The sequence below is a fragment of the Meles meles genome, chromosome X, assembly GCF_922984935.1.
Source record: "Meles meles chromosome X, mMelMel3.1 paternal haplotype, whole genome shotgun sequence".
Taxonomy (NCBI): Eukaryota; Metazoa; Chordata; class Mammalia; order Carnivora; family Mustelidae; genus Meles; species Meles meles.
The window spans coordinates 63,421,167-63,437,109 of NC_060087.1; positions in this window are offsets into that span (position 1 = coordinate 63,421,167).

A 15,943-nucleotide genomic window follows, 5' to 3' on the forward strand; every position below is an offset into this window, starting at 1 on the left:
GATGAATCCCCATAACAATGGGCTTGGAAAGTGAGGATACATTTCATGGGTTCTAGCAGCCAGCAGGGCTTAAAGCTTGGAGTTTTAAAGGTCAGCATGCTCGTCTTAGAGGGCTGGGAGGACACTGTGGCTGCTCTTAGAGAAAAGGCAGGGCAAACAGCCTGTGACACACCGTGGAAACGACCATCTGAAGAGCACTTGAGACACACAGCTGGGAGGTTAATTGCTCATCTCAGGGTGTGTCCCAGAGAGGCAACATTCAGAGTGACCCCTCCAGAAACAAAGGAATTGGTAGGTGCCATTTTTCTTCCCACCCCTCAGCATAAACACAGAGCCACCTGCAGGAAACAGCAAAATGCCAACTCTTGCTATCTAACTTGCTTACATCAAGCCCTATTCCCCACCATGCTCCTTCCCAGTCATGCTTGCCTCAGTTGCAGAGTGGTGGGCATCCTCCCCATAGAAGACCAGCCCAAACCACTGTCAGCACCAAGTCACCTGAGCCCAGTTTTGCAGAGCCTCAGTTCAAGTAGCAGTGGTGACAGGTCTCATTTCACAAGCAGACCAGAGCACACCTAGATAAAACTTGACATATTCAGTCCAGGGACCAAAAACTGCCCACAACAGGCAAAGAGAAACTCTGTAGAAGACTGGCCTGAAGGGCAACATCGCCAGGACACGATAGCAGAGCACACACCACATACATTGGAGACAGTCCCAGCAGTGCCGGACCCTGAAGAACAGGGGACACTACACTGCAGGACACTATAGGACCTCTGCTTCATAAAGCTATTACCCTGAATTAACAGGAGAAGTAGCTGACTTTCCTTACACACAGAAATAGGCACAGAAGTTATAATGCCAAATGAGAAGGAGAAATTTGTCCTTAAAAGAAAGAACAGCACAAGACCAAAGCCAGAGATCTAAGTGAAACCAATATAAGTAACAGGCCTGATGAGGAATTCAAAGTAATGATCATAAAGATACTCACTGGACTTGAGAAAGGAGTGGAAGGCATCAGTGAGACCCTTAACACAGAAATAGCAAAAATAAAGAGCTCAGTAGCAAAAATAAAGAGCGCAATAAACAAAATGAGAAACACACTTGATGAAATGAACAGCAGGCTAGAAGAAGCAGAGCAACAAATTAATTACCTAGAAGACAGAGTAGTGGAAAATCATCAAGCAGAACAAAAGAGAGAAAAAAAGAATTATGCAGACCCTGAATAGACTTCAGGAACTCAGTGACTCCATCAAATGTAATAACATTTGATTATGGGAGTCCCAGAAGAAAAGAGATAAAAGGGTACAGAGAATTTATTTGAAGAAATAATAGCTGAAACTTCCATAATCTGGGGAAGGAAACAGATATCCAGATCCAGGAGACACAGAGAACACCCAACAAAATCAACAAAAGCAGATCCACACCAAGACATGAGTAATTAAAATGGTAAAATGGACTGGTGAATCACTGAACTCTACTTCTGAAACTAATAATACACTATATGTTAATTAGCTGAATTTAAATAAAAAATAAATTAAAAAAATAAAATGGTAAAATGTAGTGACAAAGAAAAAATATTAAAAGCACAAGACCAAAGACAATTACATACAAAGGAAGTCATAGAGGGCTACCAGTGGATTTTTCAGCAGAAACATTCCAAGCCAGAAAGACCTGGCATGATATATTCAAAATGCTGAATGGAAAACACCTGCAGTCAAGAATACTGCATGCAGCAGGGCTGTTACTCAGTATAGAAGGATAGAGTTTCACAGACAAACAAAAACTAAAGGAGCTCATGACCACAAAACCAGTCCTTCAAGAAATATTAATGGGGACTCATTGAGAGGAAAGGAAATACCAAAGACAATATCAAGGTAAGAAACACAAAAGCAGTAAAAAAAAAAAAAATTGAATATTTATGTAAAAAAATCAGAGAAGGAACTCACAAAATAAAAAATTGTAAAATATGACACCATATGCCTAAACATAGGGAGAAGAGTAATAACGGGTTGAAACTTTTTTTCAAAGTTTTTATTTATTCATTTGACAGACGGAGATCACAAGTAGGCAGAGAAACAGGCAGAGAGAGAGGAAGAAGCAGGCTCCCCGCTGAGCAGAGAGCCCAATGCAGGGCTCGATCCCAGGACCCTGAGATCATGACCTGAGCTGAAGGCAGAGGCTTTAACCTACTGAGACACCCAGGCGCCCCAACGGGTTGAAATTTAAATGATTATCAATATAATACAGACTGCTGTATGCAGATGATGTTATATACAAACCTAATGATAACTACAAATCAAAAACCACTAATAAGTATGCAAAAATAAAGCAAAATGAATTCAAATATATCTCTAAGTTTCCAGCAAATCAGGAAAGAGGGACCGACAAGAAATGATCAGAGAAAATCTTCAGAAACAATCACAAAAAGGTAACAAACTGGCAACAAATATAGATCTTTCAATAATTACTTAGAATGTAAATGGACTAATTACATTAGTAATTAGTAATTAGTTTGTCACAGAACGCATAAAAAACAAGACTAATCTATAGGCTACCTACAAGAGACCCATTTCAGACCAAAAAACACCTACAGATAAAAAGTGAGGGGAGGTGGAGAAAGGTTTATCATACAAATGGATGTCAAAACAAAGCCAGAGTAGCAACAATTAAGACAAACTAGACTTATTCATTTATTTAGTATGTTATTTTAGTCACCATACATTACATCATTGGTTTTTGATGTAGTGTTCCATGATTCATTGTTTGTGTTTAACACCCAGGACTCCATGCAATCCATGCCCTCCTTAATACCATCGCCAGGCTAACCCATTCCCTACCCACCTCTCCTCTAAAACCCTCAGTTTGTTTCTCACTGTCGTCTCTGATGGTTTGTCTCTCACTCCAATGAGAGAGTGTCTCTCACTCCCCCTTCCATTTCCCCTGTCCTCCTCCTAATGTCCTTATGCTCCACAAATAAGTGAAGTCATATGATAACTGATTTTCTCTGCTTGACTTATTTCACTCAGCATAATCTTCTCCAGTCCCATCCATGTTGATGCAAAAACTGGGTATTCATCCTTTCTGAGTAATATTCCATTCTATATATGGACCATATCTTCTTTATCCATTTGTCTTTTGAAGGGAATCTTGGCTCTTTCCACAGTTTGTTTATTGTGGACATTGCTGCTATGAACACTGGGGTGAATATGGCCCTTCTTTTAATTACATCTGTATCTTTGGGGTAAATACCTAGAAGAGCAATTGCTGGGTTATAGGATGGTACTATTTTTAATTTTTTGAGGAACCTGCATATTGTTTTCCAAAGTGGCTGCACTAGCTTACATTCCCACCAACAGTGTAAGAGGGTTCCACTTTCTCCACATCCTCTCCAACATTTTTTTGTTTCTTGTCTTGTCAATTTTTCCCATTCTAACTGGTGTAAGGTGGTATCTCACTGTGGTTTTGATTTGAGTTTCCCTGATGGCTAATGATGATGAACATTTTTTTTCCTGCGTCTGTTAGCCATTTGTATGTCTTCTTTGGGGAAGTGTCCATTCATGTCTTCTGCCCATTTTTTGAATTGATTATTTGTTTTTTGGGTGTTGAGTTTGAGAAGTTCTTTATAGATCTTGGATCAGTCCTTTTACTGTAGTGTCATTTGCAAATATCTTCTCCCATTCTGTGGGTTGCCTCTTTGTTTTGTTGACAGTTTCCTTTGCTGTGCAGAAGCTTTTGATCTTGATGAAGTTCTAAAAGTTCACTTTGTCTTGTTTCCCTTGCCTTTGGAGACGTGTCTTGAAAGAAGACACTGGCTGATTTTGAAGAGTTTCCTACCTTTGTTCTCCTCTAGGATTTTGATGGATTCCTGTCTCACATTGAGGTATTTCATCCATTTAGAATTTGTCTTTGTGTATGGTATAAGAGAATGGTTGAGTTTCATTCTTCTATATATAGCTGTCCAATTTTCCCAGCAACATTTATTGAAGAGACTGTCTTTGTTTCCACGGATATTTTTTCCTGCTTTGTCGAAGATTATTTGACCATAGAGTTGAGGGTCCATATCTGGGCTCTCTATTCTGTTCCATTGGTCTATGTGTCTATTTTTGTGCCAGTACCATGCTGTCTTGGTGATCACAGCTTTGTAATATAACTTGAAATCAGGCAATGTGATGCCCCCAGCTTTGTTTTTCTTTTTTCAACATTTCCTTGGCAATTCGGGGTCTTTTCTGGTTCCATACAAATTTTAGGATTGTTTGTTCAGCACTTCGAAAAATGCCAATGATATTTTGATCAGGATGCATTGAAAGTATAGATTGCTCTGGGCAGCGGAGACATTTTAACAATATTTATTCTTCCAATCCATGAACATGGAATGTTTTTCCATCCTTTTGTGTCTTCTTCAATTTCTTTCATGAGTGTTCTGTAGTTCCTCGAGTATAGATCCTTTACCTCTTTGGTTAGGTTTTTTCCAAGGTATGTTGTGGTTTTTGGTGCAATTGTAAATGGAATAGATTCTGTTTTTCAACAGTTTCATTGTTAGTGTATAAGAAAGCAACTGATTTATGTGCATTGATTTTGTATCCTGCCACATTACTGAACTACTGTATGAGTTCTAGTAATTTGGGGTTGGAGTCTCTTGGAGACTCTTGGAGACTTGGAGTCTTTTTATTGGAGTCTCTTTATTGGAGTTTCTTTTTTTCCACATAAAGTATCATGTCATCTGCAAAAGGAGTTTGACTTCTTCTTTGCCAATTTGAATACATTTTATTTCTTTTTGTTGTCTGATTGCTGTTCCTAGGACTTCCAGTACTATGTGGAACAATAATGGTGAGTGGACATCCTTGCTGTGTTCCTGATCTTAAGAGAAAGGTTTTCAGCTTTTCCCCATTGAGAATGATACTCACTGGGGGTTTTTCATAGATGGATTTTATGAAATTGAGGAATGTTCCCTCTATCCCTATACTCTGAAGAGTTTTAGTCAAGAAAGAATGATGTATTTTGTCAAACGCTTTTGGATGGGTCCTGTCTGTTTATCCAATATGCAACCCTGTGTTGTTTTATGGGAACATTTAGGCTGTTCACATTGAAAGTGATTACTGAAAGATATGATTTTTGTTGTCATCCTGTTGCCTGTGAAGTCCTTGTTTCTATAGACTATCTCTGTAAATTTCAGCTTTATATCACTCTTGAGCTTTTTCTCCTTTTATAGAACCCCCATTAATATTTCATGCAGGGATGGCTTAGTTTTCACATATTTTTTTTAGTTTTTGCCAGTCTTGGAAGCTCTTTATCTCTCCATCCATTCTAAATGACAGCCTTGACAGATAAAGTACTCTTGGCTCCATGTTCTTCTCATTTAGTACACTGAATATGTCTTGCCAGCCCTTTCTGGCTTGTGAGGTCTCTGTGGACAGGTCTGACATTATTTTGATGTTCCTCCCTCTGTATGTAAGGAATTTCTTCCCCCTATCCACTCTTAAGATGGTTTCCTTAGTTTTAAGATTCACTAGTTTCACTATTACATGCTGGGGCATTGGTTTATTCTCCTTGATCTTGGGCGGTGTTCTGTCTGCCTCTGGGACATGAATGCTTCTTTCATTCCTTAGATTAGGGAAGTTCTCAACTAGGATTTGCTTAAATATTTCTTCTAGTCCTCCCGCACCCCACCCTAGGGATCCCAATAATTCTGACATTGGAACATTTCATGGTGTCATTTATTTCTCTAATTCTGTTTTCATAGAGTCTAAGCTGTTTGTTCCAGGCCTCCTCCTGATCCTCCTTTTTAAATAGTTTGTCTTCTAGATGATTATTCATTATTCTGCCTCATTTACCCTAGCTGGTAGAGAATCTAGATTAGATTGGATCTCATTGACAGCATTTTGAAGTTCTTTCAGATCAGCTCTCACTATTGGCCTTAGAGTGTCAATGTTGTCATTAATGCTTTTCTCCAACCTAGCTATTGTCAGCATAACTGTTACCCTGAAGTCTATTTCCGACATCTTGCTTATATCCATACCCATTAGTTCTGTGTCAGAGGTCACAGTCTCTGGATTTTTCCTGTATTGGGGGTTCCTCCTTTTGTCATTCTGTGGAGGGGTAGTTGAAGGAATGTACAGAATCCAAATTATTGATCACAACGCCAGCAAAATGCACTTGTTTTATAGGTACTTCAGGGTTGTCGGTCTCTTGTTCTTTCAGCCTGTGTTCTGGGGGAGGGGCCTGGTACACTGTTACTTAGGAAACCCTGTTTGAGCAGAGTTGTCCTGCCCCCTGTGGGGGGGATGGGCTCAGTGAAAACCAGTTTTGGGGGGCTTTTGTTCTCTGGCAGCTTTCCCTGGCAGCTTTCTGCTTTTCTTCTGAGAGTCAGAGCAGAAGTGACCATATCCAAACTTCTATCTTAGAACAGAGAGAGTGCAGCCTGTTCTCTGTAAATTTCAGCTTTATATCACTCTTGAGCTTTTTCTCCTTTTATAGAACCCCCATTAATATTTCATGCAGGGATGGCTTAGTTTTCACATATTTTTTTTAGTTTTTGCCAGTCTTGGAAGCTCTTTATCTCTCCATCCATTCTAAATGACAGCCTTGACAGATAAAGTACTCTTGGCTCCATGTTCTTCTCATTTAGTACACTGAATATGTCTTGCCAGCCCTTTCTGGCTTGTGAGGTCTCTGTGGACAGGTCTGACATTATTTTGATGTTCCTCCCTCTGTATGTAAGGAATTTCTTCCCCCTATCCACTCTTAAGATGGTTTCCTTAGTTTTAAGATTCACTAGTTTCACTATTACATGCTGGGGCATTGGTTTATTCTCCTTGATCTTGGGCGGTGTTCTGTCTGCCTCTGGGACATGAATGCTTCTTTCATTCCTTAGATTAGGGAAGTTCTCAACTAGGATTTGCTTAAATATTTCTTCTAGTCCTCCCGCACCCCACCCTAGGGATCCCAATAATTCTGACATTGGAACATTTCATGGTGTCATTTATTTCTCTAATTCTGATTCTCCCATAAGTACATACAGACATAAGTCTGTACTACTAAAAACCAGAGTGTCCTGGGTTGTGCACTCCACAGCAGCTCTCCCAGCCCTTGCTTCCAGGTCCAGGCACATCTTTCCCTTTTGTGCTTCTAAAACTGCCAGCTGCCCTCAGTTCACACACAAACCCCTGCAGCTCCAGGTTTCAGTCTGGGGGCTGCCCTAAAGTCCTTTCTCCCCCACTACCAGTCTGTGAGTCTGTGCCTGGTCCCCAGCATGGGAGGCTTTTGTACTCCAGCAGCACAGGATCCCAGAGGCTTTCTCCCCTTCCGTTTATCTTCTGGTATCTGCCATATAATCATGGTTCCCTGCTTCATACCTTGAAACAAACCACCAGAGATATTCTGTTGGTATAGATCTGGATATATCTTCTTACATCTCAGGCTGATTTTGTTGGTGTTTAGAGTGGTCTGGTAGATATCCAGCTCAATTCAGGGGACCAGTCGAAATAGGGTAACCTACTACTTGGCCATCTTACCCCCTTCCCCAAGCCAGACTTTAAGAAAAAAGACTAGCAAGAGAAAAGGAAGGGCACTATATAATCATAAAGAGGACAAACAAAAGATATAAAAATTATAAATATTTATGCACCCAACATGGGGTCCCAAATACATAAAACAGTTAATAACAAACATAAAAGAACTAATCAATAATAATACAATAATAGTAGGAGCCTCTAACAACTCACTTATATCAATGGAAAGATTATCTAAACAGAAAATCATCAATGAAGTAATGGTCCCTTCAGCAGATGTAGAAAAAGTATTTGACAAAGTACATTCATTGATAAAACCCTCAAAAAAGTAGTTTTAGAAAAACCTACCTCAACATAATAAAGGCCATATATGAACACCCCACACTGAGCATCATACTGAATGGGGAAAACCTGAGAGCTTTCCCCTAATGTCAAGGAACAAGACAAGATGTCCACTGTCACCACTTTTATTCAACATAGTACTGGAAGTACTAGCCACAGCAATCATATAACAAAAATAAATAAAACCCATGCAAATTGGTAAGGAAGAAGTAAAATTTTTACTATTTGTAGAAGACATGACAGTTTATATAGAACACCTGAAAGACTACCCTCAAAATTACTAGAACTGATAAATGAATTCAGTAAAGTTTAAGGATAGAAAGTAAACATATAGAAATCTGCATTTCTACACACCAATAATGAAACAACAGAGAGATTAAAGAAACAATCCCATTTGCAATTTCAAAAATTCTAAGACACCTAGAAATAAACCTAACTAGAGAGGTGAAAGAACTCTACCCTGAAAAGTATAAAATGCAGATGGAAGAAATTGAAGATGACACCAACAAATGGAAAGATATTCTATGCTCATGGATTGGAAGAACAAATATTACTAAATGTCTATACAGCCCAAAGCAATCTACATATTTAATCCGATTCTTATCGAAATTCCAAAAGCACTTTTTCATAGTCTTAGAACAAACAATCCTAAAGTTTGTCTGGAACCACTAAAGACCCCAAATAGCCAAAACAATTTAGAGAAAGAAGAATCAAACTGGAGGTATCACAATTCTAGACTTCAAGTTGTATTACAGAGTTGTAGTGATCACGGTGGTATGGTACTGGCACAAAAATAGACACATGGATCAACAGAACAGAATAGAAAATCCAGAAATGAACCCACAACTATATGGTCAGTTAATCTTTGACAAATCAGGAAAGAATATACAATGGGAAAAAGATGGTCTCTTTAATAATGGTGTTGGGAAAACTAGAGAGAAACATGCAAAATAATGAAACTGGACAACTTTCCCATACAATAGACCAAAATGAATTCCAAATGGACAAAAGACCTAAATGTGAGATCTGAAACCATAAAAATCCTAGAAGGGAGCACAGGCAGGATCTTGTCTGACATCAGCTATAGCAACATTTTTCTAGCTATGTACCCTGAGACATGGGAAACAAAAGGGAAAACAAACTATTAGGATGTTATAAAAATTAAAAAAAAAAAACAAACTTCTGTACAGTGAAGGAAATCAACAAACTAAAAGGAAACCTATAGAATGGAAGTAGATATTTGAAATGACATGTCCAGTAAAAGGTTAATATTCAAAATATATAAAGAACTGATACATCTCACCACCTAATATCAAAATAATCTGACTTAAAATGGGTTAAATGTAAAAAGACAGAGGAAGATATGCTATGCTAACACTAATGAAAAGGTAATCGGAGTAGCTATGTTAATTTGAGTTAAAACGGTCTTCAAAACAAAGAATAATTATCAAAGATTAGATGGGACATTGTACAATGATAAAGGGATCAATTCTCTAAGGAACCATAAACACAAAGTATTTAAGGCAAATCTGATGAAACTGCAAGTTTATAGAGGTGAATACACTCTTACAGTTTGAGACTTCAGCACTATACAATTATTATTTTTTTTAAAGATTTTATTTATTTATTTGACAGAGAGAGATCACAAGTAGACAGAGAGGCAGGCAGAGAGAGAGAGAGGGAAGCAGGCTCGCTGCCGAGCAGAGAGCCCGATGCGGGACTCGATCGCAGGACCCTGAGATCATGACCTGAGCCGAAGGCAGCGGCTTAACCCACTGAGCCACCCAGGCGCCCTCTACAATTATTAATGAACAAAACTAGCAGGCAGAAACAGTAAGAACATAGTTGAACCAAGCAACTTCGCCAATCAACTAGATCTAATTATCATGTATAGAATATGCCATCCAACAACAGCTGAATACATATTCTCAAGTTCACACAAAACATTCTGCAAGATATGCCACACTTTGGGGACTAAAATCCACCATAACAAATTTAGAAAAATAGATATAATAAAAAACATACTCTAGGATGGTTCAATATTCACAAATCAATCAATGTGATACATAACATCAATAAGAGGATAAAAACATATGATATTTTCAATAGATGCAGAAAAAGAATTTGATAAGTATAACATCCATTCATGATAAAAGCTCTCAACAAAGTAGCTTTAGAAGGAACATACCTCAACACAATAAAAGCCATATATGAAAAACTCACAGCAACATCATACTCAATGGGGAAAAACTGATAGCTTTTCCCCTAAGTACAGGAAAAGTACAAGGATGTCTTATGTCAGCACTTTTATTCAACATAGCACTGGAAGTCCTGGCCACAGCAGTCAGACAACAAAAAGAAGTAAAAAGCATCCAAGTTGCTAAGGAAGAAGTAAAACTTTCCCTATTTGTAGATGACATGATACTATATAGAAAACCCAAAAGACACCACCGAAAAACTTCTAGAACTGATACATGAATTTAGTAAAGTTGCAGGATACAAAATAAATATGTAGAAATCTGTTGAATATCTATGCATTAATAATGAGACAGCAGAAAGAGAAATTAAGAAACAATCTCATTTACACTTGCACCAAAAATAAGATAAATAGGAAAAACCTAACCAAAGAGGTGAAAGAACTGTACTCTGAAAGCTACAAAACATTGATGAAAGAAATCGAAGATGACAAAGCAATGGAAAGACATTCCATTCTCATGGATTGGAAGAACAAATATTAGTGAAATGTCTATACTACTCAAAGCAATCTACACATTTAATGTGATCTCTATCAAAACACTAACATCATTCACAGAGCTAGAACAAGCAATACTAAAATTTGTATGGAACCACAAAAGACCCCAAATAGCCAAAGCGATCTTGGAAAGAAAAGCAAAACTGGAGGTATCACAATTCTAAACCTCAAGTCGTATTGTTTTACAAAGCTGTAGTGATCAAGACAGTATGGTAGTGCCACAAAAATAGACACATAGATCAATAGAACAGAAAAGAAAATCCAGAAAGGAACCCACAATTTTGTGGTCAATTAATCTTCAACAAAGGAGGAAAGAATACCCAATGGGAAAATGACAGTCTCTTTAACAAATGGTGTTGGGAAAACTAGACAATTATTTGCAAATGAATAAAATGGGACCACTTTTCCACACTGTTCACAAAAATAAATTAAAAATGGATGAAAGATCTAAATGTGAGACCTGGAACCATAAAAATCCTATAGAACACAGGTAATAATGTCTCTGACATCAGCCATATCAACGCTTCTCTGGATATGTACCCTGAGGCAGGAGAAATAAAAACAAAAATAAACTATTAGGGCTTCATCAAAATAAAAAGCTTCTGCACAGTGAAAGAATCAATCAACAAAAGTAAAAGGTAACCTATGAAATGGGAGAAGATATTTGCAAATGACATATCTGGTAAAGTGTCAGTATCTAAAATATATACGGAACTTATAAAACTCAACACCTAAAACCCAAATAATCCAATTGAAAAATGGGAGGAAGACATAAACAGAGATTTCTCCAAAGAAGTCATTTATAGGGGCGCCTGGGTGGCTCAGCGGGTTAAAGCCTCTGCCTTCGGCTCAGGTCATGATCTCAGAGTCCTGGGATCGAGCCCCGCATCGGGCTCTCTGCTTGGCTGGGAGCCTGCTTCCTCCTCTCTCTCTGCCTGCCTCTCTGCCTACTTGTAATCTCTATCTGTCAAAAAAAATAAATCTTAAAAAAAAAAAAGATTTAAAGAAGTCATTTATAGATGGCCAACAGACACATGAAAAGGTGCTTAACATCACTCATGATCAGGGAAATACAAAGCAAAACTACAATTCTCGCACCAGTCAGAATGGCTAAAATCAAGGATACAAGAAAAAACAGGTGTTGATGAAGATGTGGAGAAAGGACAACCATCTTGCACTGTTGGTGGGAATGCAAATTGGTGCAGTCACTCCGGAAAATGGTGTGGAGTTTCCTCAAAATGTTGAAAATGGAACTACCTTTCAATCAAGTATTCACACTCCTGGGTATTTACCAAAAAATGAAAAACGCTAATTCTAAGCGATAGATGTACCCCTATGTTTATAGCATCATTATTTACAGTAGCCAAGATATGATAGCTTCCCAAATATCTGTCCATCAACTGATGAATGAATAAAGAAGATGTGGTATATACATACAATTGAATATTACTCAGCCATAGAAAGGAATGAAATCTTGTTATTTGTGATGACATGGATGGAGCTAAAGAGTATAATGCTAAATGAAATAAGCCATTTAGGGAAGACAAAGACGATGTGAAATTTAAGAAACAAAGCAAATGAGCAAAGGGAAAAAGAAAAGAAAAGACAAGCCAAGAATCAAATTCAACTACAGAAAACAAACAGATGGTCACCAGAGGAGAAGTTGAGTAGGCTGGGATGGGTGAAATAGCAAATGGGGATTAAGGAGTGACCTTGTGATGAGCCCTGGGTGATGTGTGGAATTATTGAATCACTAAATTGTATGCCTGAAACTAACATAACACTCTATGTTAACTGTACTGGAGTTAAAAAAATAGAATGAGAGGGAGAGGAATAAAAATAAAATAATAAAATAAAATATGTATGTCTTGGATATGAAAAATATAGCATAGAGAATGTAGTCAATATTTTAACAACTGTATGGTGGCAGATGGTAATTACGGTTATTATAGTGAGCACTGTATAATATATGCAAGTGTTTAGTCACTATGTTGTGTACCTGAAACTAACATAATACTGTATATCCATTATCCTTAAATAATAACAATTAAAAGTAATTTAAAAATAAAAAAGTATGCTCTGGGGCGCCTGGGTGGCTCAGTGGGTTAAGCCGCTGCCTTCGGCTCAGGTCATGATCTCAGGGTCCTGGGATTGAGTCCCGCATCCCGCTCTCTGCTCAGCAGGGAGCCTGCCTCCCTCCCTCTCTCTCTCTGCCTGCCTCTCTGCCTACTTGTGATCTGTCTGTCAAATAAATAAATAAAATCTTTAAAAAAAAAGTATGCTCTGAAGCCACAATGGAATTGAATTAAATATCACTAAATGAAAGACACCTTGCATACCCTAAATACTTGGAAAACAGATTAAATGCTTCTTTTTTTAAAATTTTATATTTTTTCAGTAACATGTTGATCAAAGAAGTTTCAAGAGAAATTTTACAATTTTGAAGTAAAAACCAAAAATTCTGAAAGAGGAAACATTAAAACTGATGCCAAAGTAATATATAGTGTCAAAAGTGACTAGAGTGAACAATTATACACCAACAGATTGGTGATCTAGACAAAATGGATAAATTCCTAGAAATATACAACCTATCAAGAAAAATAGAAAATCTGAATACACCTATAACTAGGGAGGAGATTGAAATAGTAGCTACCCCTGCTCCCTCCCACATTAAAAGTCCAAGATTGAATGGGTAATAAATAAACTCCTAACATATAATGGTCTTTACTGGAGAACTATACCAAACATTTAAAGATTAACACCAATCCTTTGAAACTTTACCAAATAATTGCAGAGAAAGAAACACTCAAAACGTATCTTATGAGGCTGACATTAAAAGCGGGAGGCATCACAGTCCCTGATTTAAAAATATATTACAAAGTTATAATAATTTAAAAGTATACTAGCATAAAAACAGACATGCAAATTAAAGGAATAGATTAGAGGGTCCAGAAAAACGCATATATATCAAGGGTGCATATTTTATTTTATTTTATTTTTTATTTATTTTTTTTCATTTTCAAATACTTTGTTTCTTTTTATAGTTTATTTGTTTATTTTTTCAGCGTAACAGTATTCGTTGTTTTTTGCACAACACCCAGTGCTCCATGCAACACATGCCCTCCCTATTACCCACCACCTGGTTCCCCCAACCTCCCACCCCAGCCCCTTCAAACCCCCAGGTTGTTTCTCAGAGTCCATAGTCTCTCATGGTTCACCTCCCCTTCCAATTTCCCCCAACTTCCTTCTCCTCTCCATCTCCCAATGTCCTCCATGTCATTTGTTATGCTCCACAAATAAGTGAAACCATATGATACTTGACTCTCTCTGCTTGACTTATTTCACTCAGCACAATCACCTCCAGTCCTGTCCATGTTGCTACAAAAGTTGGGTATTCATCCTTTTTTTTTTATATAAACATAAAATGTATTTTTATCCCCAGGGGTACAGGTCTGTGAATCACCAGGTTTACGCACTTCACAGCACTCACAATAGCACATACCCTCCCCAATGTCCATAACCCCCTCCCCCTCTCCCAACCCCACCTCCCCCAGCAACCCCCAGCTTGTTTTGTGAGATTAAGAGTCATTTATGGTTTGTCTCCCTCCCAATCCCATCTTGTTTCATTTATTCTTCTCCTATCCCCCTAACCCCCCATGTTGCATCTCCATGTCCTCATATCAGGGAGATCATATGATAGTTGTCTTTCTCCGATTGACTTATTTCACTAAGCATGATAAAGGGTGCATATTTTAGAAGAGTGTCAAGAATATACAATGGGGAAAGGACAGTCTCCTCAACAGAAGGTGCTGAGAAAACTGAATATCCAGATCAAAAATATGAAATTGGGCCCATGTACTACCTCACAAACACAAATCAACTCAATATGGGTTAAAATTTTACACATAAGGCCTGAAACTAAAATTCATAGAAGAAAACATATGAGAAAAATTTCATGGTATTGAGCTTGGCAATGATTTCTTAGCTGTAACACCAAAAGTACAAGAAGCAAAAGCAAAAATAGACCAGTGGAAATACATCAAACTCAAAAGCTTCTGCACAGGAAAGGAAACTTTTAAGAACATGAGAGGCAACTTATGGAATGGAGAAAATATTTGGAAATGACTTGTCTGAAAGATTAGTATTCAAATATTCAAATATGTAAGAAATTTTCAACTCAATATAAAAAAATTTACCTGATTAAAAAATGGATAAAAGATGTGAATACAGGTTTCTCCAAAGAAGACATGTAAAATACCAACAGATGGATGAAAAGATACTCAACATCAGTAATGCAAATCAAAGACACAATGAGATACAACCTTATACCCCTGAGGATGGCAATCATAATACTTTTGAAAAAGCAAAAGACAATATGTGTTTGTGATGATGTGGAGAAGTTGGTGGGAATGTAAAATGGTACAGTTTCTATGGAAAACAGCATAGGGTTTCTTCAAGTAATAAAAAATAAAATTACTGTATGATCCAGAAATTCCTTTTCTGGATATATATCCAAGAAAATGTAAAGAAGGCTCTCCAAGAGATATATTGCACTTCCACGTTTATTATAGCATTAGTCACAATGCCTAGATATGGAAACAACCTAAATGTCTATCAGCAGATGAATGGATAAAGAAAACACTATGTATAAATAATGATAGCACATTATTCAGCCTCAAAATGGAAAGAGATCCTGCCATATTTGACATGGATGAACCTGGAGGACATTTTAAGTAAAATGCTCCAGACACAGAAAGATAAATACCGCGTGATTCCATTGAAATGAGGTATCTAAAATAGTCATAATTAGATACAGTCGAAGCTAAGGGGAAGAGGACATAAGGAGTTGCCATTCAAAGAGTATAAAAGTTCATTTGTTGTTTTCTGACTTATTAATTTTAGCCATTCTGACTGGTGTGAAGACATGGAGAAAAGGGAACTTTCTTACACTGTTGCTGGGAATGCAAGCTCGTACAGCCACTCTTGAAAACAGTATGGAGGTTTCTCAAGTAGTTAAAAATAGAATTACCCTGTGACCCAGCAATTGCACTCTTAGGTATTTGCCCCAAAGATAAAAATGTAATAATCTGAAGGGGCACATGCATCCCAATGTTTATAACAGCAACGTCCACAGTAGCCAAACTATGGAAAGAGCTAAGATGTCTATTGTTAGATGAATGTATAAAGAGGAAGTGGTATATACATACAATGGAATATTACTCAGCCATCAGAAAGGATGAATACTTACATTTACATTGATGTGCATGGAACTGGAAGGTACTATGGTGAGTGAAATAAGTCAATCAGAGAAAGGCAATTATCATATGGTTTCACTCAT